The sequence below is a fragment of the Macaca nemestrina genome, chromosome 9, assembly GCF_043159975.1.
Source record: "Macaca nemestrina isolate mMacNem1 chromosome 9, mMacNem.hap1, whole genome shotgun sequence".
Classification (NCBI taxonomy): Eukaryota; Metazoa; Chordata; class Mammalia; order Primates; family Cercopithecidae; genus Macaca; species Macaca nemestrina.
In genome coordinates, this window is record NC_092133.1 from 42,632,658 (window position 1) to 42,658,639 (window position 25,982).

Below are 25,982 nucleotides of genomic sequence, written 5' to 3' on the forward strand. Positions count from 1 at the left end.
GCCAAATATTATCTCGGTTCTTCTTATCCTCACCATCCACCCCTTCGGTTGTTTTCATCATAACAATGACTGGCATATTTTTCCTGGAGGGTTTAAAAGCAACGGTCAGTGATGAGACTGACTCACCCTGAGAATTTGTCTCCTGAGCTGCGTCTTCCCCAAGTCTGTACCACCTGCGCCGAAGTAGGGACAAAGCCATCCCTTGATTTGCACCTTATTTGAAAATCACTAACAAACTTGTTACTGTAGCGTGCGTCCAGAGATCATGGTCGTTGACAACTATAAGCAAACGGGAACGTTGTGGAGGGTAAGGGTGGGGGGAGGGTGAGTGGTAAAGAAGCATTACTGTTTGCAAGGTTCAAAACAAACAAAAGCCCAGTACTCTTTCTAGTGGACTTTGAGACCTACAAGAGACCATTCACCGCAAAAACCTTCATTCAAAAACGTGTATTTTAGAAGCCAGAGCAGTGATGGCTTAAGAAAATGACAATAATAGAGGGTAGGGGAGATTGTCAATGCAAAGTATTTGCTTTTTCTCCAACTGATAGGCGTTAGCTTCTTACTATATATAGTGATAGATGACTCTAAGTGGCAAACCAACAAACAACCGCTAGTCCAGCAGTCATACAGGTGTTCAAAGATCCATTTCAAGTTTAAAATGCATCAAGCAGTAGACCAAGGCAGCTTTTGAAACTATCCATTTTATAATCAAACTTTGACATAAGTTTAAAAATTGCCATTTCTAATATCACAGTAGGAGCAATACATTTTCTGAAACAGCTTTAAATGACCATATTCTTATAGTCCTTTAAAGAATCATTTTGCAAAATCGTATATGCCAATGTCCAAGCTGGGATCAACTTCATAAGTCACAGCAATCACAATGAGTAAGAGAAAACAAGTGAGGTCAAATAACTTCATGGCAGTAGGATTACTCTTTACCCTTCATATCTTTCATTTCAGAGACTAAATAGAACAATATGTGAAAAATCACCCCATTTCTAGTGTGTTTAAAATATGTATTGGAGGATATTACTGTATATAACCACAATATATAAAAATGACTTGTTATTTTCCTATTTTGTGTCTGAAACTATTTTAAATATATTTTAAAAGAATAACAATGAAGTCCAGGGGGCTTAAATGTGATTGATGACCAATCACAAGTGCAGTTAATCAGTATTCCTGAAGGAAACGAGCTTGAAGACTGGTTTTAGGATGACATATGTTAGCAATGAAGGAAGGGGTCACAAACATGTGATAGAGCAGTACCTGAGGATGAATGTGGAGGTGGGGTTGCCAGAATGGACTTGGGATGAGTGAGAACTACAACCTTTGTAAGACAATCTGTGCTTTGTATCTGGAGAGGCAGCAATAGTTTGTAGTAAAGTGTTATGTGGCTTTGCCTCTGCCCTCTTCAGCAACCATTCCATCTCTTCCACCCCAATTTTAAAAAATGCACACATACACAAAATAAAAACAAGTTTAAAAACTCAAACATTTGTCTGGTTAAAAAAAATAATAATAATAGCCCTGGCATGGTGGCTCATGCCTGTAATCCCAGCACTTTGAGAGGCTGAGGTGGGCGGATCATGAGGTCAGAAGTTTGAGACCAGACTGGCCAATATGGTGAAACCCCATCTCTACTAAAAATACAAAAATTAGGTGGGCATGGTGGCAGGTGCCTGTAGTCCCAGCTACTTGGGAGGCAGAGGCAGGAGAATCGCTTGAACCTAGGAGGCGGAGGTTGCAGTGAGCCGAGATAGCACCACTGCACTCCAGCCTGGGCAACAGACAAGGCTCCGCCTCAAAATAATAATAATAATAACAAAGTATTATTATTGTAATGGTAAGAGGGAATGTTGCGAAATGGCAACTTTCCTGTGTGATGTGTATGCAGATTTTAAGTATTAAAACATGGGACTTTCAGCTGCTGTGCTGCCTCTCCTTTTCCCCTGGGGCTCCTTACCAGTTACTTATCCTAGTATAGTCCCTTGGTACTGCCAGTGGGGGCAGAGGACAAACGATGGAAGCTATAACATGAGGGGGTAGCTCTGATAACAAATCTCAAGTACCAGGAGGACCCTCAAGTAAACAAAGGCCTGGAAGCAACTGGATATATAGGGCCAGGGGGAAAAAAAAAAGGCAGGATAAAGGAATCATAGCTGGGAGTCCGCTTATCAATAATGTACTCCAGCTTTCTCATTTTACAGATGTAGAAACTAACATCCTGAGACATGGCAAATTCATAATTACAGAGCTGATCCTGGTAGAGCCAAGACCAAAATAAAGGTGCCAGGTTCAGTTTTCTTTAACATCTCTTGAGAGTACTTCTCAAGTCCAAGAACTAACTTAAGGGAGGTCTGGAAAGAAACAGATTAGGGCCGGGCGCGGTCGCTCATGCCTGTAATACCAGCACTTTGGGAGGCCAAGACGGGCAGATCAACTGAGGTCAGGAGTTCAAGACCAGCCTGGCCAACATGGTGAAACCTTGTCTCTACTAAAAATATCAAAATTAGCTGGGCTTGGTGGCAGGTGGCTGTAATCCCAGCTACTAGGGAGGCTGAGGCAGGAGAATCACTAGAACCCGGGATGTGGAGGTTGCAGTGAGCTGAGATGGTGCCATTGCACTCCAGTCTGGGGGACAAGAGCGAGAATATATTTAAAAACAAAACAAAAAAACCACAGATTAAATTTTTTTGTTGTTGTTAAAAAAGGAAGAAAGAAAGAGAAGAATGGATGAGGAGAGGGAGGGAAATAACTGTCTAGATGGCACTTAGGAGTGAAGTGGCCACTGGTGATTCCCTATCAAAGAAGCATAATCCCAAAGTGGTAATTGTTGCATTTGAGTTTTGGCCCAGACTCTTCCAGAGAACCACAAATGGCTCTTAATAACTCCTAGAACTACTTGGAGCTATCTGTATATCTAACAAATGTTTTCATTACTTTATATTTTATGTCTAGATTTTTATTTCATTTATGGCTGGGCAATAGATGGGTAGGCAGTTCTATACTAAAAGTTCACATTCCTTTCCTGCCTAATAAATACATCATTAATGAACTGAATTTTAGTGACATAATGTGGTTGAAAAATGTGGTTATATATTTACATTTCCCTGAAATATTAAATAAGGCAAATTTTTCAGTCAGGTGCTGTGGCTCATGCCTGTAATCCCAGCACTTTGGGAGGCCAAGGCGGGTGGATCATAAGGTCAGGAGATCAAGACTATCCTGGCTAACATGGTGAAACCCTGTCTCTACAAAAAACACAAAAAATTAGCCGGGCGTGGTGGTGGGTGCCTGTAGTCCCAGCTACTCAGGAGGCTGAGGCAGGAGAATGGCGTGAATCCAGGAGGCGGAACTTGCAGTGAGCCAAGATCACGCCACTGCACTCTAGCCTGGGCGACAGAGCGAGAGACTCTGTCTCAAAAAAAAAAAAAAAAAAAAAAAAAAAAAAGTGAAGTGAAATTTTCATTATTACAAATTATATATCTAAGAATGCTATTTAATATTTTAACACAGAGAGCCTTTAACATGTAAACTACTCTCCATAATATAAAGGTCTTCCTATAGAGATTAGAGAAAATATTATAATTGAACATAAATGTCCTATAAGGCCCACATATATTTATTTTATGACCATGAATATTATAACTGTAAATCTATGGTTGCCTAAAATCAATGATGGAGGAATGGTAGGGGGAACAGAGAATTGAAGAGAACTTCCAATCACCCTTGACCATGTCTTTCTCTTACTGCACCCCTCTCCCACAATCCAATAATTTTCAAGGACATCCCATGCTAAATGTCTCTTAAATCCCTCCATTTAGCCACCCTGTTCAGATCACTATCATCTCTACTCTCTATCACTCAATGAACTCTTAAGTAGTCTTCCTATAGCTCTTTTCTGCCAAAGCATCTTCCACAGAAGAGCCAGAAGACTCTTTCTAACTATATAAATTTGATCATGCTGTTCTCTGGCTTTAAAAAACCTCATGGGATAATGCCCAAACACTTAATAAGGCCATTTCAGATCCCTTTCACTTCTACAGCGTCCCCACCCCTACTTGAACTCTGTGCTCCAGCCATAATGTACCCCTTTACTCTCTAGTTAGCTAGACAGGTCTTCTTCCAAATGAACACCCTGTCTTTATCCCCTCACCCTTCCCCACCTCTGCTAAGTCTGACCAACCCTTATATATCGTTTCAGGTATCAGCTGATTTCAAAGGTCACCTTCCCAGGCACCTCAAAGCTGCCAAAGAGCCTCCTCTATACACACAGACCATATTCATACAAAACGACTCACATTTATCCTCTCAAATCAAATATCACACTCTTAGATTATCTGATTTATTCATCTGTATCTCCCACTACAGTGTAAGCCCAGTGGATCCACTGCTTGGCTATGCATATCCCTAGCAGAGTGGATGGCAGAAAGCAAGTGTTCAAATAAATGTTTATTGAAAAACTGAATAATTGCACACATTCTAAGAACTGATCCTATGTATTCTTTATTGGGTTTCTTCTTGAAGGGATCTTTACAAAGAATGTGTTAAGACATAATCCCTGCCTTCTTGGGTTATTAATTAAAATCACACCAGGGAGTAGAGATTTATCCACAAGAAACAATTATGGCGCAATATATCAAAATTTATTAATAAAGTGTTAAATGGAACATGATCAAGTGACAAAAACTCCAGTTGAAAGCAGCAGCACTATGGGTGGACAAGAAATTAGTCCTACATGCCTTCTCTGCCAGTTACAAATGAATGGTCATGGCATATGGATGGTAAATAAGAAGGCCAGGAAAAAAAGTGTGTTAGCTGTCAACTCCAGCCTCACCATGGCCAGCATCAGCAGCTTGGATTATGGTCTGAGAAGAGGCCCTGAAGGGCTGGGTGGTGAGACTTCCCCATCCCATCTCTTTTCAAAGACAGCAAACTCAGCAAAAGAGGGCACATTTGAAAATACTAATAGTGCAGCTATGGGAACTAGATCAGACCTGACAACCTCCTAAGGAGAAGGAGGTATGTCTTTATTTCCATGATGTTAAACAAGGGAATTTAAGCTGCTGACAGGTATTCTCCCTTTCTAGCTTTTTGGATGAGTATTATATGCATATTAAGAAGAATCTGTGAACAGGGAGTTTCAAAGTGCTTTTCACACAAGTCATCAAGGCTGAGGTCTGTTCACTAACTATATTACTGAATTATAAAAGAGGAGGCTTTGATACCAGATCATTTCAATATCATCATTTTAATTTATTAAATTAAGAAAACTGCAGAAAAATCCAAGGAAGAGAAGTAATTACATGTATTCATTTATGCTTTTAAAAAGCAAGTTCTGTCAAGAACTGTTGTTCCTGATTTGAACAACTTACAATGATATTTCACTTCCCAAAAATGTTAGGAGGGTGATGCTTATTACAAGTACTGATGAGGAAGTTAATTAGAACTTCATGATTATAAATTCATAGATCACCATTTCCTTTACAATATTTCCGTAACTATTGATTATTTAATCCTTTTTATAAGTGAAGTCTGAAATTTTAAGTAGAACACTCATTTCTACTAGAAAAGGAAAGACTTTCTGTAATTAGAGCCTGAACTTATAAGCATAAATTGATTTTAAAATAACTATATTCTGGCTTATATCCCCATTTGGGGATTCTCTGCTCCTTCCTTTCAATTTAGTTTAATCAACATTTCTCTGGATCCATTTCCTTCCTTGTCTTCCTCAGACCCAGTGCAATCATCATCAACTTTCTCCCTGTTTTGGTTATATTTTATCTGCAGTTCTTTAGCCTTTTCGCCGTTCATCTGTTTGTCCTGCTCCTCTATCAGTGTGCTTGTCTGCAAATCAGTACTACTAAAAATATGCTATCCCAGTCAACTGGGTTATTAATGCTGCATTTTGTTTTGCTTTGTTCTTAAAATTACTCCTGTATATGCCTGGACAAATTCTCTCCTATTTCTCATAGCCAAGATTTTGAATTTGATCAGTTCCCTTAAATTCCCTAACCCAGAGATAGCTAAGTATAGTCCCTTCTTCTGGTAGCAACCTCCCTGGAGGAAATTTCCCCTCCCCTACAACATGCAATTGTGCTGTTACTCCAGTAGTCCCATGGCCGTCTTCTCTCTGTGCATCTATCTTTACATGATGTTCTCCTTGTCTGTCTCTCTCTCCTTTTCATTTTTTTTAACATATATTTTTTAAGACAAAGTCTCTGTCTCCCAGGCCAGAATGCAGTGGTACAATCACGCCTCATTGCAGCCTCGACCTCTCAGGCTCAAGTGATCCTCCCACCTCAATCTCCAGAGTAGCTGGGACCAAAGGTACATATCACCATGCTCAGAAAATTTTTGTATTTTTTGTAGTGACAGGATTTCACCGTGTTTCCCAGGCTGGTCTCGAACTTCTGGGCTCAAGCAATCCACCCACCTTGGCCTCCCAAAGTGCTGGGATTATAGGCGTGAGCCACCAGGCCTGGCCTTTTCCTCTTCTTATAAGGACACGAGTCTTATTGAATTAAGAGCCCAAATTGATTATACCTTCCAAGAATATGACTTTACCAAATAAATTCATATTCACAGGCAGCAGAGGCTAAGACTTCACCAGTTCTTTCTGAGAGACTCAATTCAACCCATAGCAGGCATTTAGAATAAATCTGTTTAATGTTTAACATGTAGTACATAACACTTAATGTGGCACATTAAAATAATGAAGTGGCTGGGCATGGTGACTCATACCTGCAATCCCAGCACTTTGGGAGGCCAAGGTGGGTGGGTCACCTGAGGTCGGGAGTTCGAGACCAGCCTGACCAACATGGAGAAATCCCATCTCTACTAAAAATACAAAAAAAAAAAAAAAAAAAAAAAAAAAATCGGCCGGGCGCGGTGGCTCAAGCCTGTAATCCCAGCACTTTGGGAGGCCGAGGCGGGCGGATCACAAGGTCAGGAGATCGAGACCACAGTGAAACCCCGTCTCTACTAAAAATACAAAAAATTAGCCGGGCGCGGTGGCGGGCGCCTGTAGTCCCAGCTACTCGGGAGGCTGAGGCAGGAGAATGGCGGGAACCCGGGAGGCGGAGCTTGCAGTGAGCCGAGATCGCGCCACTGCACTCCAGCCTGGGCAACAGCGTGAGACTCCGTCTCAAAAAAAAAAAAAAAAAAAAAAATAGCCAAGTGTGGTGGTGCATGCCTATAATCCCAGCTACTCGGGAGGCTGAGGCAGGAGAATTGCTTGAACCTGGGAGGCGGAGGTTGCAGCAAGCTGAGATCGCGCCATTACACTCCAGCCTGGGCAACAAGAGCAAAACTTCATCTCAAAGAATTTTTTAAAATAAAATAAAATAATGAAGTTAATGAACAAAGTACAGAAGTGTACTTATAATATCTGACACAGAACTAATTTGTGCTACACGTAGCCAAATAGAGATTACTTATACATTTATGCATACGTGTATACAAATACATACATATATATCCACACATATGTAGAGTATATTTTAAGGACTGCACAGACTAAGAAATAGACATGTTCCTTCAAATATTAGTCATACTTTTGATTCATCTCTCTTACATTTTCTAAAACACAAATAGCATTAATACTAATTAATAACTATTCATGCCAGTAAATGCATGGCATTATATTTGGAGTGCTACACAAGAAACTATTAGCATTTACAAGCTTTGACCCTTGAAAACACTTAAACTGCACATAAGAACACTCTCTATACCAGATATGGAAGCATCTATAATATTCAGAATTAAGATACAGATGAGCAGCACTTAGGAAGTATAACTTATTGTGATTAAAATATGAGCGTTTATAATATTACCCTTTGAAGATGCTATTTCTTCATATAGTATAACACACATGCCGTACAATTTTTCATAGTTTCTACAATGAAGATGAGTCTGAAGTACAACTTACTCAGATCTTTACAAAGAGAAGACATCAAGCTTAATAAAAATCCAAACGCCCCACTAGATGAATTAAACTTACTTCCAGCTAAGAAAAAAATCTTAAGATTAAAGAAAAACTTTAAGGAAGGGTATTAAAACAGAACTCTTGTTTTTATAGAAAGCTGCCTTCCATTTTCTTACCTACCCAAAGTGTGAACACAACAAACAGAATTAGCAGGCATGCGTTATAGAAGTTAAGTTCTACAATTCTTCTAGGGATATTCATAGTTATTTTCCACTTTGATTTATTCAGATTCAATTCTCTATCTCATTCCTGTCAGTACAGTAACCTCTGAGTATACAATATAAAATATTCATCAGGAAAAAAAAGCAAACCAAACTTCCAGCTACTTCTGGTCAAATAATTTGTTTCCTCTAACTGACCAGAATAAGAGTTATCTGTGACTATTAAGGGACACTCCAAATTACTCTGATCTAATTATTTCTCGATGACTTTTACGCATGTTCATCAAATCTGTGAAATGGGGATGTAGTGAAAACAATAGCCTCATGTAATACATCACTTCATGTATCTTCCTGCGCCTTCTTGAACAGTCTGGAAATTATGGTGACACCTCTAATATCCCATTTTCAACTGCCTGAAGGCAAAAAGCAACTCTATATAAAGCTTTCTCAAGCTTCAATTAACCTATTCTGAGTATCAGCTTCATTTCTCTCCCTTGCCTAATAACTAACAATGGAAAGAGCTCTTCCAAGTACACAGTACTTTGCTAAGCATTTTATATCATTATTGTTTCATTTATTATTTACGGCAACCCTGTAAGATAAATGAAATCATTGTCCTCATCTTATAAATGAGGAAACCATGGCACAGAGAGTTTGTGCAACAACCAGTATCACACTGCTCCTGACAATGGAGGCAAGAGCGGAACCTTGTGGTGCAGCTCCTGAACCATTCTAGTGCTGCTCAACCACCTTCCAGACCACTTTGCTCTGCAGCACTGCAACACCTCTGGGGCCTGGTTCCAGATAAGCTCTATAACCTTGTCTCCACTCTTTCCAAGATAAAACCTCTACTTCAACAACTAGACCAGGCTTCTCACTATCCCTCGAACACAGTGTGAATGCCAACCTCTAGCTTCTGCTTACACTGAGCCCTACTAACTGGAATGCTCTCCCTCCTCCTCCTCTTCCTCTTCTTCACCATTCAGTTGCAATTCTACATCTTCCTAAACTGTTCATTCTTCCAGCCTTTCTACCTCATAGGAATCTCTTCCTATGAAGAGAGAAGAACTGCTAGAGACCCACGAACCTAATACCTAAGTTGGTTTTGTGTCAGTACTGACATTTCGCATTTATGCAGATCAGGTCCAATAGTAAATGACCTGAAGGCAGGGACAGGTATGGCCCCTGCAAAGGTCTGGGAACCTGGCAGGAGCGCAACAAATGCTGGCTGAATTTACAATAACCTCTATAACAATACGGTAAGAGTAACACAGCACACTGTCTTGGAGTAACACTCTAAGAAATCACTTCAAGATTTTCAGACATTAAAGGCACCACCTAACTTTCCAGAATATTCTTTAACTTAACAACTAATTCCCCCAGCTAATCACATCAACTAAGTATGCATTTCTGTGTCTGGATAGAGCCAAGTCAGTATTATACATATGTGCATAAACAGCCAGGGACTGACATTTGAGCAACGTTCAAACACAGCATTGGAAATCTAATGAGGAATTTAAGTTTGCTGTAATCAAAATAATGCTTTCAAAAAGCTGGTAAGATGGGAAATAAAAATAAAATGCACCCATTACCATTCTTTTTTGGACCACTTATTTAACAAATACCTCCTGGTACCTAATGCATGGTAAACACTGCTTTAGGCACTGTGAAGGATGCTACTACAGTCCTTCTGGGTTTTTGTGTGACGCAGTTCACCTGTCTGAGAATTTTTTTGTGTCAGAAAACATAAGATATTCTTCTACATTTAAATGAGAGAATAGGTGAACCTTGCTCTCCTACTTACTATCTCCACAATACATACACATTTTTGAGACAATACAAACAGAGTTTTGGGTTAAAACTGGAAACATTTCTGATTTTCAGTGATTATTTTTAAATGTGGTTCACAGGAGAGAGAAAGGGAGAGACCAAACAGCAGAAAGCAGGTGTGGTCTAATTGGCACCAGGTGTCTAGCACTAGAGGCACTGAAACAGCCTTTCTGCTTTCCACCAGGTGTTGGCACCCAGCCATGACAAAGCCCCTGAATACTGTACTAGTGGCCTCCACAGACCACAGGTTCTGCTGGCCCTGTGCTTCTATAGCAACCACTGAACCTCTGTGGGCCGATGATCTCTTACCAAGCTAAGCCAATTATCCAGTTTGACATTAGAGATCTTCAGGTGGCATCCTCTAACAAAGATGACTTAAAAGGTACCTACTTGTGTATCTTACTAGATTTGCAGGTTAGCATTTAGAAGTAATGTTTTCACAGTGTGGCTATGTTAAACAATCTTCTGTAACATATACATAATTGAGAGACAGAGAATAAAATTCATAATAACTCCACATCGTTCAATGAACACAAATGTGTGCTGTGACCAGGAAGCACAAGAGCTGTAGCACTCTCTGGCAGAAAAAGGATCTCAAGCAGCAGGTGGACTGTGTGCAATAAGGGGAAGGGCATCCAAGTCTCCCAGCAGACAGGTGGGGTCCCAGCCCTCTAGGAAGAAGGAAACGTTAAGGGAGAGCAGTGGGGCATATGAAGTTGCAAATCATTTATATGTCAGAAACTGCCCAAGCTTTACAGATGTCTAATGCTCTGCTCTGCTATCCATCTAAATGCCAGAAGTGGCAAAAGACACAAATGGTAGAGATTAAAAGGAAGAAATAAACAACAAACAAAAACACCCATTTGGAAATCTCAATTTCCAACATGTCAATCTCATTGAGTTGACATGTGCATATTGGTTCCACATTCATTCATTCCCCAAGGCCCACTGGTAGCTACTAAACTAGAAGACTCTACTCCTATCAGCAGATATCCTCCAATTCCTTTTTCTCTTTAATCTAATTTTTCATAAAGACAAAGCCTCACTATGCTGTCCAGGCTGGTCTCAAACTCCTGGTCTCAAATGATCCTCCTGTCTTAGCCTCCCAAAAGTTCTGGGATTACAGGTATGTGCCACTGTGCCCAGACCCATCCTCCGACTTCTGACAGATGTCTAAAGAGGAAGTCCCTCACTTGTAAAGTTCTCTTTTTCTACAAGGAAGATCCCATCAATTAACATAATTAACAGTCTAAGGGAAAATATTAGTTAGATGACAGATGAGTAAATGAAATTATGTCAGAAAAAACGATTAATGATAAAATGTAAATAGATTAAACGAAGTTACTAAGCAACACAAAATACTATGTATATTGGTAATTCTGAATAAATGAATTGAACGTAACAGTAACAAACTACAAATGGCCAGAATGCCAATGACTTCTAAAGGGGAAAAAAGTATTTGACTAAAAGCCACTGAAACCTGCCAATGGCAGAAAGCTCACACTCCTGTAGAGCAAGAAAAATGAGAATTTACTTTTTGATTAGGAGAGCTCAAAATGCCTAACTTCCCTTGGTACCAATAAAAGTTTGGTTTAACTAACAGAGAAAATCAGTAGAGACACAACACTGAAGGTGACACTATTTCCCATGGTCCCAGAAACCAGGAACTGAAGCCAGCTCCCTGAAAGGTCAGGATTTCAAGAGAAATGCAAAATAAGCATGAGTGTGAGGCCAGCATTTCTCATTATCATGATTTCTGGGACTCAAGCAGGTGGGGTGCATGTCTTCTCTCCCCTATGCCTACCAGAGTTCATACATTTTCCAAGAGATCATTCTCTTCTATGATAATGAGGTGAATTTTTCATACTAATACAGGGAAAGCAATGTGTTTTGGCTCTTCCCGATGAGCCCATAGATACCTGCAGTTTTGCTACTTCAGCCAGGGTTCACAGATCAGCATCGGCATCACCAAGAAGCTTGTTAGGAATGCAGAATCTGGGCCCTCAGGTGATTCATACACAATTAAAATTGAAGCAGCACTGTGAATGGACTAAAAATATTTCTTACTCCTAGGATTAGGTATTTATGTCCCCAGATGCCAAGGATCAGTGCAGTTAGGCCAACTCTAGGACAATCTGAGCATCAAAATGAGCAAGAGGAATGGATCACACACACTGAATTTAAAGAAAATAATCCATGAGTCCATATTTACAAGAAGCAAGCAAATAACCAAATGGGAGAAAAAGAAGACTCCTTCTTTTCAAGAGAATGTCAACTTATGTAAGGAATGAAAGAATTATAAAATCACTATTTTATAACCATGTTATTAATTGATTCAGGCAAGAATCTCCAGGGATCCTAAAACTATTAAGAAAAAAGTGTTGGGGAGAAGGATATTTACATAGTAGTACAGTGTCTCTCCATAGAGATAGTCTAATTTCATGTAATTAAAACTGATACTATAAATTTATGAATTACAAAGGGGAAAAGTTACCTTTACAATGGGGAAATCCATTGGATGCTACCTAAACAGTGATTGCATTTAACAGCACTAATAATGGGATAATCCGACATTATGTACCTGCTGAGATGACGCTCTTAGGGGGATACATTATCACCTATGTAGTATTTCTGCCCAAAATGTCTATCCTGACTATAATCATTTGGAAACATAAAATAAGTCCACACTGAGGGTCATTTTACAAAACAAATGGCCTACACTTTTCAAAAATATTAATGTCATGAAAGACAAAGAAAAATTGAGAAAGATTAAAGAAACTTGATAACTAAATATAATGTGTGATTTTAGACTGTTGCCTGAATTGGGACTTCATTATTGTTATGGTTATAAAGGATATCATTGGGACAGGTCTGCACATTAGATACTATTATCATATTTCCTGAATATGGTAACTGTATCTCCTTTCTTAGGTGATACAAACTGAAGTATTTAGAGGTAAAGGGTCATATCTGCAACTACTCTTAAACTACTCATTGAAAATTGTAGTAACATGTATATAGAGAGATAAAGCAAATGTGGCAAAATGCTAAACAGTGAATCTAAGTGAGAGATATATGGATGTTCATTGAAATATTTTGGCAACTTTTCTGTAGATTTTGAATTTCTCAAGAAGCTGAAAGTAGAAAAAAAAAGTGAAAGATCAAAAGCAATGAAATGACAAATGGCTCATCTCACAACTCTCTAGTAGAAGAATACTACCACCAGCTGCACATCCCTCACCAAAGTGGTCTTAAACTTAAATACAAGCAAATGACAGGCTGAAAAATTCCTCTTTAAAAGGTTTTTAGGAAAAGGGTCTTTCTATGCTAAAAGCTCCTTCTTAGAAAATGTGCCTCCTAATTCCTTCTACAGTGGGCCAGGCTATGTTCTCAGCACAGGAAATACAGCAGTGAACCAGACAAAGCTCCTGCTCTCACAGACCCTGCATACTAGTAGAAGGAAATAGGCAATAAACAAATAAATAAGGTCATGTAGTGATCAGTGCTGTAAAGGAAAATAAAACCAAGACTCTGGAGCAGTGCTATTTAAAACAGGGAGGTGAGAGAAGGACTTAGTTAGGTGACATTTAGCACAGACCTGAATGAGGTAAGGGACTAAACTGTGCAGGTAACTGGGGAAAGAGCATACCAGGCAGAGAATACAGAATGTAAGGCAAAGGCATGGAGGCAGGATCATGCTCAGGCGCAGTGAGGATCACGCTCAGGCACAACGGAGAGAGCACAGGAAAGGAGGTCAGAGACCATGCAGTCCCCCACAGGCTGTTACTGAGACTTCACCCTTTACTCTAAGTTGATTGCTGTCTCCTACCATTTCTACCTACCCAGTGTTCTTGTTCCAGACTGGCAACGATGCAGTTGCATAATGAAGGGACCACTGTGGGGAAATGCAGCCAAGTGTACTCTCCTAAGTGCGTTGAGGCTTCATGCAGGCTTTCCTTGTCTGCTAGTTCCATCCCAGGTGATAGCTTCCTCATACTCTGCCTAATTCCTTTCTCCCTCCCACTCTCTTTTATTTCTCATTCAAAGGCATCAAAAATTGTCTCTTTGGTTTGAGAGATTTAAAAAAAATGTGGTTTATCATTGCTGACATGTTGAAGAGTCTTATTTATAACACCTAGTGCTTGTTTTCACAGAAGTCACTATCCTTTTCAAATGTTACTTTTGTACCTACCTTTCCATTCTCCTTTAATCAAACCTGCTTCTTCTCCGAGTTCTGCTGTTCAGCTCCTTGACGGCAGGGGCTACCCTGTTTACTCTTTCATTCCTAGTGACAAGCACAGACTTTGGCACATAGTAGTTCTCTGATAAATATTTGTGGCACTATTTTATAGATAAAAGATTAAAAAGCCAATTTCTTGTTAGGCTGTTGCTAAAATTTGCCAAAATGTTGGTATACCATCTCTTTTAGTTTTTTTTTTTTTTTTGAGACAGAGTCTCAGTCTGTCATCCAGGCTGAAGTACAGTGGTGTGATCTCAGCTCACTGAAACCTCTGCCTCCCGGGTTCAAGCAATTCTCCCACCTCAGCCTCCCAAGTAGCTGGGATTATAGGTGCCTGCCACCACACCTGGCTAATCTTTGTATTTTTAGTAGAGATGGGGTTTTGCCATGTTGGCCAGGCTTGTCTCGAACTCCTGACTGCAAGTGATCCACCTGCCTCAGCCTTCCAAAATGCTGAGATTACAGGCTGAGCCACCGTGCCCTGCCTCAGTTTTATTAACTGTAAATACACTGTTGATGATTCTGATGTGGTCCAATGCAGGGCAAAGAATTTGGCATAAAGTAGAAACTCTCTAGGTGTTTGATGGATAGATGAATAGTTAGATGGACAAACACAGATTAAATAGGACTTGTGTGGGCTGGCCGGAGAAACTCATCATTTATAATGTTCACAACATTGTTTCTTCAGGAAAAATGTACTTTGAGCTTGGCACAAACAGTTTATGAATGAACACTGGAATATAGCTTTGTCACTTAAAATACTAATATCTAGGTCTGTGGGTGTGTTTTTATTCACAGATTATCTGTGAAGGATTTAGAGTGCCAGGTCTGACCTGGGGAAGGGTGGCAGATAATTTGCTCCATGTTAGCTGAGCTGTGTGTGTGTGTGTGTGTGTGTGTGTGTGTGTGTGTGTGTGTCTGTATTTAAAATGTCTAGTCATTTAGAAACCCAGAAGAAAGAAAAATCACTCCATAGTAGCCTTTCAAAATGTTTGGGAACAATTGTGCTCAAGGTTGGATGACAGAGAAAAATCAAAGAAATGAAGATTTTGCCCAACTTAGTGACTCTAGTGAGAGAGATAAATATATTTTATGCATTTAAAATAATTGTATTTACATATCTAATCTCAGTGGACCATAAGAATTAGGATCCTAAACTATATTACATATAACTTAGTTTACTCATAAAATTTTAGAAAATTGTTTATGTAGATAAAAATTATAAGTTTACTAGATAGTTTATCAATATATTTCAATTTAAATATAGCTATGTATTCCAAACTTTAAGAAACATTATTTCTGGTATTTTATGAGAAAGAAGTTCAAACTTGAACATGAAGGAAATCTGTCACCATTGTGCCCAGATAAAGGCATTTATTACATTTCTTGATCTTGGTGACCTACACAGAATCAAAACAATACCCAAAGTACTCATTTTCACAAAAGACAGTGAGGCAGTGAATGGAGGAAGGAATCTGAAGAAGAGAGAAAAAAGGGCAGGACACGGCAATAATGAGTTGGCAGTGGGGAACTTTTGCTATGTACAACTATTTTTATCCTCGGAGCTCTCCTTCTTCGCATTTTCTGGGTTCTCATGTTTATCATCTTCCAAGACTTGAGAACCAAACATTTGTCTGGAAAGGAATGGCTCTACCATTTCATATCCACTTATTCTGTGTTTTAGTAACTTCCAAACAGGTTGTTTGTAAAAATGTGCCTGGAACACAACAGTAAATAAAATAGACCTGGTCCGGTCATCATAGAGTCTGCATTCTAGAAGAATTAAATTAATACCCACGAAGTAAGTATTAGTTAAAAGTATACAAGACAGTTACTTGAGGGCAAACATCTAACAAAAGGAGGAAAGACCAAGGTAAGGTTTTTAAAAATGAAAACCTTAATTCAGATTAAGGTTTAATTAAAACCTAATCCAATAAATTCAATTTATTATCCAATGCTGGAATCCTATCTAAGACATCCCTAACAGCCCACTTCCCTATCGCAAAGCTTGTCAGAATATTTTATGAGAAGTAAAGAGTAGACATAAACTTACGCAAATTAAACATTATATTCATAATTCTAAAAGTTTCATCTTTATAAAAGCAAATAACTATTCAACAACATGTTCTCTAAATTTTATCACTACCTTATCTGTAGTTCTGGTTACAGGAATTAGAACATTTTTATGATTTTGTGGTGTCATGCTTCACAAACAATAAACAGCAAATAGTTGTACACTTATGAAAACTGCATAAAAGTGTTAAATTAGCTTACACTGACATAACGCTCATTTCAGAAATGTGGGCCTGACTGAAATTATTAGGTTCACGAAAATTAAACAGCCTAAAACAATCAGGTTTAAAACTTTTAAATATATATAATTGTTTTTGTTGCTGAGAGATTTCCTAATTAAAAGAATAAAAGATCTATAAAATTTATTTCAATTTCAAAATTACAATGGAAATCAAAAATGTTAGAGAAAGGAGAAAACTACAGGAAAGAAAATTTCCATGAATATAGGTAATTGGTTTGTCAGGATGTAGCTTTCAAGAAATTAAAAACATGACTCTTGTACAAATATATATTAAGCAAATATCAAAAATTTATTTTAACTCAGCAGGATGGTACATCTGGTTCAGTGTAACACAGGAAAGACTGAAGTGTATACAGTCAACAAAATACAGAATACTGAAATAAGATTGCTAATTTAGATATAAAAGTAGTTACTATCCTATAGGGCAATAAAACTAAAACCTTTGGGGTTATCTTCTTTATCAAGCAGAAATCATTTGCAGGTGATCAATCTACAAATTAACATCTAACTTCATAGAATCTGGATCCTAATAAAAAGTAAATTAAACAAAGGAACACTTTCCTAGAGAATTACGTGATCCTTGACTGGTGTCTTAAGTGCTCCAAGAAAACACTAAAAAGACATGCAATCATCCTTGTGCCTTATTCCCAAATGTTGGATAATTTTTCTAAACATTTTAATATGCAACAAAACCTTGGCTACACAAAGCCCTCATGAATGGGTTAGTCTTGACAGTGGCATGCTCTAGAGACCTAAATTAGCCCTTAAAATCCTTAGTACCAAAGGGTTTGCTGGTAGATTGTGGCTGAACACTTCCCCTGCCCCTACCTCCATCAAGGCTGCAAAATCACCATTTTTGTTTGTTTGCTTTCTTGCCTTTTAAAATCATGTTTGGCCTATATTCTGCATCAGAAAATTTGCCACTTACCCTCTATTGTTTTGAGTCATTTTCACCAACACATTTCTTTACTGTTTTTCCTCCTTTGAAAATATCCCCTCATCTGAACATTAATCATGTCAACCTTTTAAGCAAAGAAGGATCTAACTCCTTCAACATAAATACATCTAAAAGTTGAGTCACAGTGATAATAAGCATTGTATTATATAGCATAAATGGCCAATCTCTTCGCCCAACTACCCCTTGCCCCAACATTAAGAAGCACCTTGAAAATAACTTACTATTTAAGATCAATAATTAGTTAATAACCTCTATTTACTGAAACCAATTGGGTACAAGAAGGAAGTTTTCAAGGCTTCTAAGGAGTCAAATATAGTAAAAACTTCTGGCTGTATATTATAGTATCCCTCATTTAGACTCTTAATAATTAACAGTAATGATTACTATGCAATGACTACTCACTATGTGCCAAATACTGTGCTAAGAGCTTACAAATTTATCCTATTAAATCCTCACAACAATCCTGTTAACTACTTTCTATTATTTGCCTCATTTTTCAGAAGAATAAACTGAATCACAGAGAATTAAATTAACTCTCTCAAGGTCACAACGGTGGGTTTTACTGAAATCATTAGGGTCACAAAAATGAATCAGCTTAAAACAATCAGATCACAATGGTGGTAGATTCAAATCCAGATTATTTTGCTTCAGAGTCTATAGGCTTAACCACTGCACTACATCAAAAAAGACAGAAGAACTATAAAAACAGATACATTGACCATCATCATCATAACACTTATATAGCTTATTTTATATGAAGGCATAGTTCTAAGCAATAATAAAAACTTATTTATTTCTCACAATAATCCTACGGGGTGAGTACAATTATTCTTCTCAATTTGGGAAAGAAGAAATTGAGGCAAAGAGTGGTTACTCCAGGTCACAATGCTAACAAAATGCAAGGCTTGGATATAATCCTGGACAGTGTAGCTCCCAAGTACAGGACCCTCCCTTGATGCCATCCTGCTTCTTTTAACAATTTCAAAAGCACAGTACCAGTAAACAGTCCTAACTCTTCAGAACCTCTGAGGTTGGAAATCACCACATTAAAGCACAGAACCTTCACTAAATGTTCATTACTATAATCAAAAGTCATCAAGAACAGATTAAAAGGTTTTCATTCAGCCTTGTTAAGAAGGCAAAAAAGTAACACACTTATGCAAAATTTCATCCAAGATGGGTTTCTTAAAAAAAAAAAAAAAAAAAAAAAAAAAAAAAAACCACAAGGTTTTCTGGAAAATGAACTCAAAACATAACAAATGAGGTTACAGTAGTGTTAAAAAAATCCTTCTGCAGACAATGTTTTTGTTCTTGCTGCCTTGGGGTTTCTCAGAATTCCCTCAGGGGCTATGGGTGGAGGGAGGAGGGGAGAAGATAGTTCTCCACTCCACCTTCAAACACATAGCTCTATTGATGTATTTTTTTACATACTGGGCTTCCCGGTAAGCTTTCACTTTGATGGGACCTAGGCTCCTGTTTATGATTTGAATGTGTTCCCCAAATTTCATGTGCTGAAAACTTAATCTTCAAATTCATTTGTTAATGGCATTTAGAGATGGGGCTTTGGGAGGTAATTAAGATTAGTAATCTCACTGGGGGGAACCATGATAGGACTGGTGGCTTTATATAAAGAGAGACCTGAGCTGACACACTCAGCCCCTCACCATGAGATGCCCGGCTCAGAACGTTGCAGAGGGTCTCAACCAGCAAGAAGGCCCTCACCAGATATTTCGACCTTGGATATCCCAGCCTCCAGATATGTAAGCAATACATTTCTTTCCTTTATAAATTACCCAGTCTCAGGTATTCTGCTGTAGCAACAGAAAACTAAGACAGCTCCCATGAATATGTGGTCTAAGTGGGCGGCTCTTCTCACTTTTATAAAACTTTCCCCATCACCTCCCTGGTGTCTCAGGAGTTCCACTTCACACTATTTTTCCATTTACTTCTTGAATCTTGTGCTTGCCCAAGCTCTGACCATTCTCCCACCTGACCCTCCCTTTCCACTTCCCTCTGTCAACAATAATCACGAACACAGCTAATGTTATCAACCTCCTACACAGCAAGCTCTAGGTTAATATTTTTACATCAATTACTTCACTGAATGCTCTCAACACCCTTATGAATTGGGTTCTATAATTGGACCCATTGTATACAGGAAGAAACAAAAGCTTAATTTGCCACTGTCCGATGACCACTAAGTGATGAATATAGGATAAACCAGACGGACCACTAGAAAGGCCGCCACTCTTCACCAGTATACAATCCTGCCTCTCGGTCTCTGTCAATTATGTTCAAATTTCCCACTAAGACTGTGTTCAAGACTCAATAGCTTAAAAACAAAACAACAAATCAAAAAGCACCTTCCCTTCCGGAACAATCCCTTATAGCAGCACCTCAACAACGACAAATGCAAAGCACAGCTTTCAATGCAATCTCATCCATACCTGTTGATATTAATGCTTACAAAATCTCTTCTTCTTTCAAACATATATGTGCACTTCCCAGAAAGGGGCTACATCCCCTGTTCTTTCTATACCCTCACTCTCTCTTAACTAGATTACTTGAACAATTTTGGGCACTGAGTAGGAAGACATTAACAATCAGCATAAAGAACCTTGGTCAGTAGTCAGGATACCAGAGTTCTGGTTCAGTTTCAGGCAATCCCCTATAGCAGACACTGTCACTGTCTCCTCCTCCCGCCTATCTCCTCCACGCTCATCTCTACATGCTGAAGGCAGCATTCTTGAACACCTGTGGCTTTTATTCTGACTCTGGGAGCAGGTTGGGCCCTCTCCCAGGGTAAGGCAAAAATGCAGGGAACTTATCATCTCCAGGAAACAGCCCTCAGTCAAGGAGGATGGACAGTTGATGGGAAAGTAACCAAATTTCTCTGTCCTTTGGGTAGGATAGCCTGAAGCGTGTAGACTAGTTCCCAGAGTTACTTAAAGGGATTGAGCTCCAGTTGCCCAGAGCAGCAATTCTCTTGAAACTATACCCTTTATTGCCTTCTTTTTCCTCCCTGTCCCACTTCTCTACTTCCCTGCTGATATTTCTTGGAAGAACCTCTCATATAAACCACTTACTCTCAAATTCTTGTCTTGAGGTCTGTTTCTGGGGAAACTACACTAAAATTTATTCTCCCTTATTTATTCCACTTCCCTATCTGTCAAACAATAGAGTTGCATAAAGGATTTTTATGGCTTCTTTGGACTCTAACATCCTAGGATTTCAATGAACTCAATCAAATTTCAGTATTAAACTAAAACTGGCCTTGGTTACTTCTTAACTAAAATACTGCATCATATCTTGGTGCTGTTGCTGAATTTCACATACATTAATGTGGAAGATGCTGGGAAGCAGAGATCAGATCCCCCTTCAGAGAAGCCTTTGGGCTGCACTTGACGGGGATATTGTTGGCCTCTTGCAGAGATGGCCTCAGCTGCAAAGATCCTCTTTGCCCAAGGTCACTTTCCCAAGGATGCAAGGACTGAGGGATGCTGGAGTATAAAGGCCTGGCCATCTTGGCCCAAGTCAAGACAACTCTGAGGAGTCATTCTAGTTCCAGAGCTCCCTGGCATGCTGGCTCTACAGCTCAACTCCTCTTCTGCCCCCCTTGCTTCCTTCCCACCCTTCAAAGAGCATTCCCTAATAAACACGCTGGATACAAAACTATACCTGAGAGTCAGCTTCCCAGGGAACCCAACCTGTGTCAAGTACATTTTCAATCTTGTTTATTACGTCATAAAATTCACAGACTCTGGAACTTTGCTTGTGGAAGCACAAATGATCCTTTGAATGCTGTAAGACCCAGAAAGTGGTAGAGACACAGAAGAAAAGACTAGGCTTTTAATGAAATGGGAGAGGCAGATAGAAACCAGCATGTATGTGATGCAGTTTCAGTTTCTGAAGAAAAACAACAAATACGTAAAAGGTCAGCATGGCCAGTGAAACTGAAAGCTAAGAACTCAGATGAGGCAATCACAGAGGGTGATGAAAGAGAGAAACATCTGAGACAGGAGGAGAACAAGAATGGCCTGGTGAGAAAAGGAAGAAGACTAATACCAAACACACGCAGCCAAAGATCCTGGGGTAGAAATAACCCATCTGAAGGCGGGCTCTTTATCGCACAAAACTACACCCAATCCCTAAGAGGTACTGCCCTGTGGTATGACAAGGCCAAAATGTCATCCTGGGAATTGCCGCTAATTAAACTCAGGATTGAATCAACGCTACTGAAGAGGCCAGGGAGATTCCCATGGTGCTGCCACTAATCAGGGCCTTTACAGAAAACTCCCAACAAGATGGGAGGACAGAGACAAGCTTGAACTCTGCATCTGCCTTCTAGAGAGAAAGCCAGTGATGCTGCATTGCCAATAGTTATGCTGAAATGGTGGTTCCGGGTGACCTCCAGGAGAGTAGGGGTACTAGGGTTAGGTAAGGAGGGTGACTGAAATTTAAAACAAGGTGTCAGCAAAGGCATTACTGAGAAGATGACATCTGGGTAAAGACCACAAAACAGGTAAGGAAGTTGGTCTTATAGTTATCAAAAGGATGAGTGACTACACAGAGAGAAAGAAAAGTGACCTAAGCAGGAACGATGCCGATGTACAAGGTTCCCCCAGCAAGGAGGCCAGTGTGATTGAGAATGAGCAGATGGGACTGAGGTCAGGGAGACAGGATGGGTCATGCAGGTTCTTCTGGGCCACTGCAAGGACTGTGGGTTCAATTGAGAGAAGATGGAAATCCAAGGAAACATAATTATGTAAAATGACATGATCTGACACTTCTATTCCCCTTCTCTGGGTTTACTTTTCTCTATAGTATTTCTCATTGTCTGAAAAAGTAAAAATGTTATATATTTATCTCTACCCATTAGAATGCAAGCTCTGTGAGGGCAGGTATTTTTTGTCTGTTTTGTTCACTGATGTAGATTCATTTCCCCAATGTCTGGCACTTAGTAGATAATCAGTATTTATTGAATGAATGAAACATCTTGAGAACCAGGAGAACTCTTTCCTAAATGGCAAAATGAATGCAGACAAAGAAAATCTTGCTTCTATTTCCTCGGCAGGTCTGTTTTAAAATAAGTGTTATGAGGCTGAAACAAAAAATATTTACTATCTCTTTTAGGTACTTGGGAGGGGCCCTAAAACTAAATATGTTTCTAATTTCTAATAATTGGATGCCACGGTTCAGGGGGAAACCACAGAAGCATGAACAGTTTGAGAGATGTTACATTTATGGGATTCATTCATTAAACACATATTAAGTAACAGAATCTAAGAGATCCTCAATACTGAGATTTAAAATGCACCAGATTCCAGAGCTACTGCCTTTCTGGGTGGGGCAGGCAGGTCATTCTCAAGGCAGGAAGAAAGATGTGGTGGTGGGGAGGGGAGCATTTACTAAGTACACTTGTTCCCTCCCTATCAGGATGACGACTCTCCTTTGAAAACCACTGAACCAGGTGATTCTCAGAGTACCCCAGCTGCAAAAAGTTTGGGATTCACTGGTAAAAGAAAATGTGTCATTTTTTTCATATAAAAGTTTCCAACATACCCATAGTTTAGGATCCAGAAAGTTTTTTGTAACCGGTTTAGATGTCTTTTCATGATACTTATGTTTCCAGATCAATCTGGACTCAATACATGACAAAAATGACTTCTGTTCACAATCGAAAAGGATGCAGGTAAAATATAATTGAAATTTAATACAACAAAATGAAAATGTATTGAAAATAGGAAGGAAAAAGGGGGATATGGTGGGAGAGGACGATGTCCAGTACCTGTTGACAGAGGAGTCAGTAAAGAAACCCATTTTCCCTCTGGAAGCAAGGCTCCCACGCACTCTCTACCACCATTAGCCCTTTCCCCAGTAAGTTCAAAAGTTCTTTGTGAGCTCACACCAGTCATTTAACTTCGGTGAGTCCCTATTGCTTCACTGTACAAAAGGGCTACCTTACAAATCCCACTCATCGGGGGTTAGATAATATAATACATGGAGAACACTTAGCACAATGCCTGGACCACAGGAAGCCCTCACCCTCAATAAACGTCAGCAGTGGTGATAACACTGCCCGTGGAGATTTTATTTTCCAAAGATAGATGTCTGTGCAGTCATCCTCAGAAAATAATACATCATGGAGCAGTCACACAGAGAGAGGGATGTGCCTGAGGAGCCCAGGAGTCTCAGACTAGACCCAGCACATGAGAGTCAGCTTGCGAGCCTCCAGATGATTCCCCTAGACTTCCAGCCTCCCCTGCTGATGCCAAGTGGAATGGAGACAGGCTACGCTGCTGACCAGATTCCAAATTCCTGACTCACAGAAACTGTGAGAGATAAACGATTACTGTTGTTTGAAATCGTTAAGTTTTGGAGTAGTTTGTCACTCAGCTTTAGACAACCAGGACATGCCATTAACTGGCTCGCTTGTTCACATCTAATATAAAAACCACATCATGTTAATTTTTTTGTTGTTTAAAAAGAGATTTGAATGGTTCCACATCATGCACAGGATAAAAAGAACCTGGAGGCTCCTTGACAGACTGTGAGACTCAAGGCGGGGATTATATCTTGTCCACCAGTGAATTCCCAGTACCTCAGCAGTTCCTCATCTAGTAAGTGACTTCACTGGCTGGGATGAAACCAGATGACAGGGAAAGAGCAAACAAAGAAGATGAACTATGAAAACCAGGTATTCAACAAGTATAGACAAGGCTCCTTCCATGCAGTGCTGGGGATACTACTGTCCAGCTGCCCTCATGGAGTCTGTGAGGGGAACCAACAATAAATACATAAATAGCATTTGTCACCCTCTGAAATTCTGAAAAAACACATCCGAGTAATGGAAAGGAGCTGGGTGAGTATGTGTCAGAGGTGGGGGACAGGGTGGGATATTTCGTTAAGGTAGTAAGGAAACTCTCTGAAGATACAACATTTCTGCTGAAACCTGCATGACTGTGAAGCCATGGAAAGATCTGGGAGAATAAAGGAACAAGAATGGCTTAGCAAGTGCAAAAACCCTAGGGTGAGAAGGGACATAAAACTCTGCTTTGTGCTTCCATGATGCTGTGGGGCTTGGGTGGTTCAGTGTGCATGCACAGATTTCTTGCTTAGAAAGTCTAATATATAAACATTTGAACTTTGTAAACTGAAATTAGGGTCTGATTATGGTTTATTGGCCAACATTTTAACAGATACTTTTGTAATTAGTACATTTCTGCATTGGACATCTTTGCCCCACATCACTCCTCTTGGCACTGACATTCCAGCCCTTGCTGACAGAATCTCACTTCAACTGCACCGTCATCATGTGCTTTCCACTCTGGGCCTTCTCTGCCACCATGTGGAATATGTGTAGGAAACCCCTGAGCCATTCTGACAAATGTGCAGTCCCATGATAGACTTAACACCCCATGGGGCAACATTTGACCAGTAGGGGATGGGGGAAAGTGGACAAATAACGAATATCACCCACCCCAATTTATCTAGTAGCCAATTTTAAGGCACATTCTTGGAGGGTGTCCTGTGGGAACAAGTCCCAGTTGCCAACAATGGTGACCAAGTTGATGCACAAACTTTGGATTGGGTTTCCTTCGTTCCCTATTAACTCTTACCAGTCTCAAATGCTGTTCTTTGGGATTATTCCTCAAAATAAACTAATTGCCCCTAAGCCCCTGTCTAGGCTCTGCTACTTTAAAGAACCAGTCTACGACAGCATTTAAATTTCATTTACAAAAATACAATTTAGGCTGGGCATGGTGACTCATGCCTGTAATCTCAGCACTTTGGGAGGCCAAGGCAGGAGAACTGCTTGAGCCCAGGAGTTCGAGACTAGCCTGGGTAACATAGTGAGAACCTCACCTCCACAAAAAAATTAAAAAACGAGGTGGAGGATTGCTTGAGGCCAGGAGGCCAAGGCTGCAGTGAGCTGTGACTGCACCAATGCACTCCCGTCTGAGTGACAGAGACCCTGCCCCTCTCTCTCTCTCTCTCTACATATATATATGCGCATGCATATATATGCATATATATACACATATAATTGATATTCAGTTATTTAAGAATATTATTAACCCTCTAAAGCAAGTGATCTTCTAGGAGTCTAGACAAGGCTAACAGAATACTGGGCTTTTCCTGTCTAATTCTACCCTAAATTTTCTTTTAATATTTGACTTTTTTTTTTTTGAAGTAGGTGATATCTAATGTCCAGAGGCACTTTTCTCAAAGGTGTATGGTGGCATTTACTCCTTTAAATTCATAACCACAAACTTTAAGTGGGCCTTTAATGCTGCAGGCAATCTATGTGTCCCTCTTCTATTAATCTCCGAATTTCCTGATGGACTATTTCTCATCTTTTCTCTCTCTTAAACCCTCAAACCACCTTCCCCATCCTCACTCTCAGCTGCTTCCTATTCCACTGAGAAAACAGGCATCAGAAGAGAACTCACACACACTCTCACCATATCTACTCCCCCTATACT

The 25,982-nt window shown here is 39.6% G+C and overlaps 1 protein-coding gene and 1 long non-coding RNA gene across 6 annotated transcripts in view; one reads left to right on the top strand and one right to left on the bottom strand.

Moving 5' to 3' along the window:
- The window catches only part of LOC105480441 (uncharacterized), a 339,420-nt gene that overhangs the window by 175,757 nt on the left and 137,681 nt on the right, over nucleotides 1–25,982 (top strand). The window lies entirely within an intron of this gene.
- Nucleotides 1–25,982, bottom strand: part of LOC105480391 (polycomb group ring finger 5) — a 134,850-nt gene that overhangs the window by 76,987 nt on the left and 31,881 nt on the right. Inside the window, exon 1 of one of the 5 annotated variants that reach the window (XM_011739181.3) lies at nucleotides 127–1,584. The exons of 3 other annotated variants lie outside the window; for them this stretch is intronic. The gene's annotated coding sequence lies outside the window, so the exon portion shown is untranslated. Of the gene's footprint in view, nucleotides 1–126; nucleotides 1,585–25,982 lie in introns of those variants that run through there. One more of the 5 variants, XM_011739214.3, reaches the window with a different exon arrangement.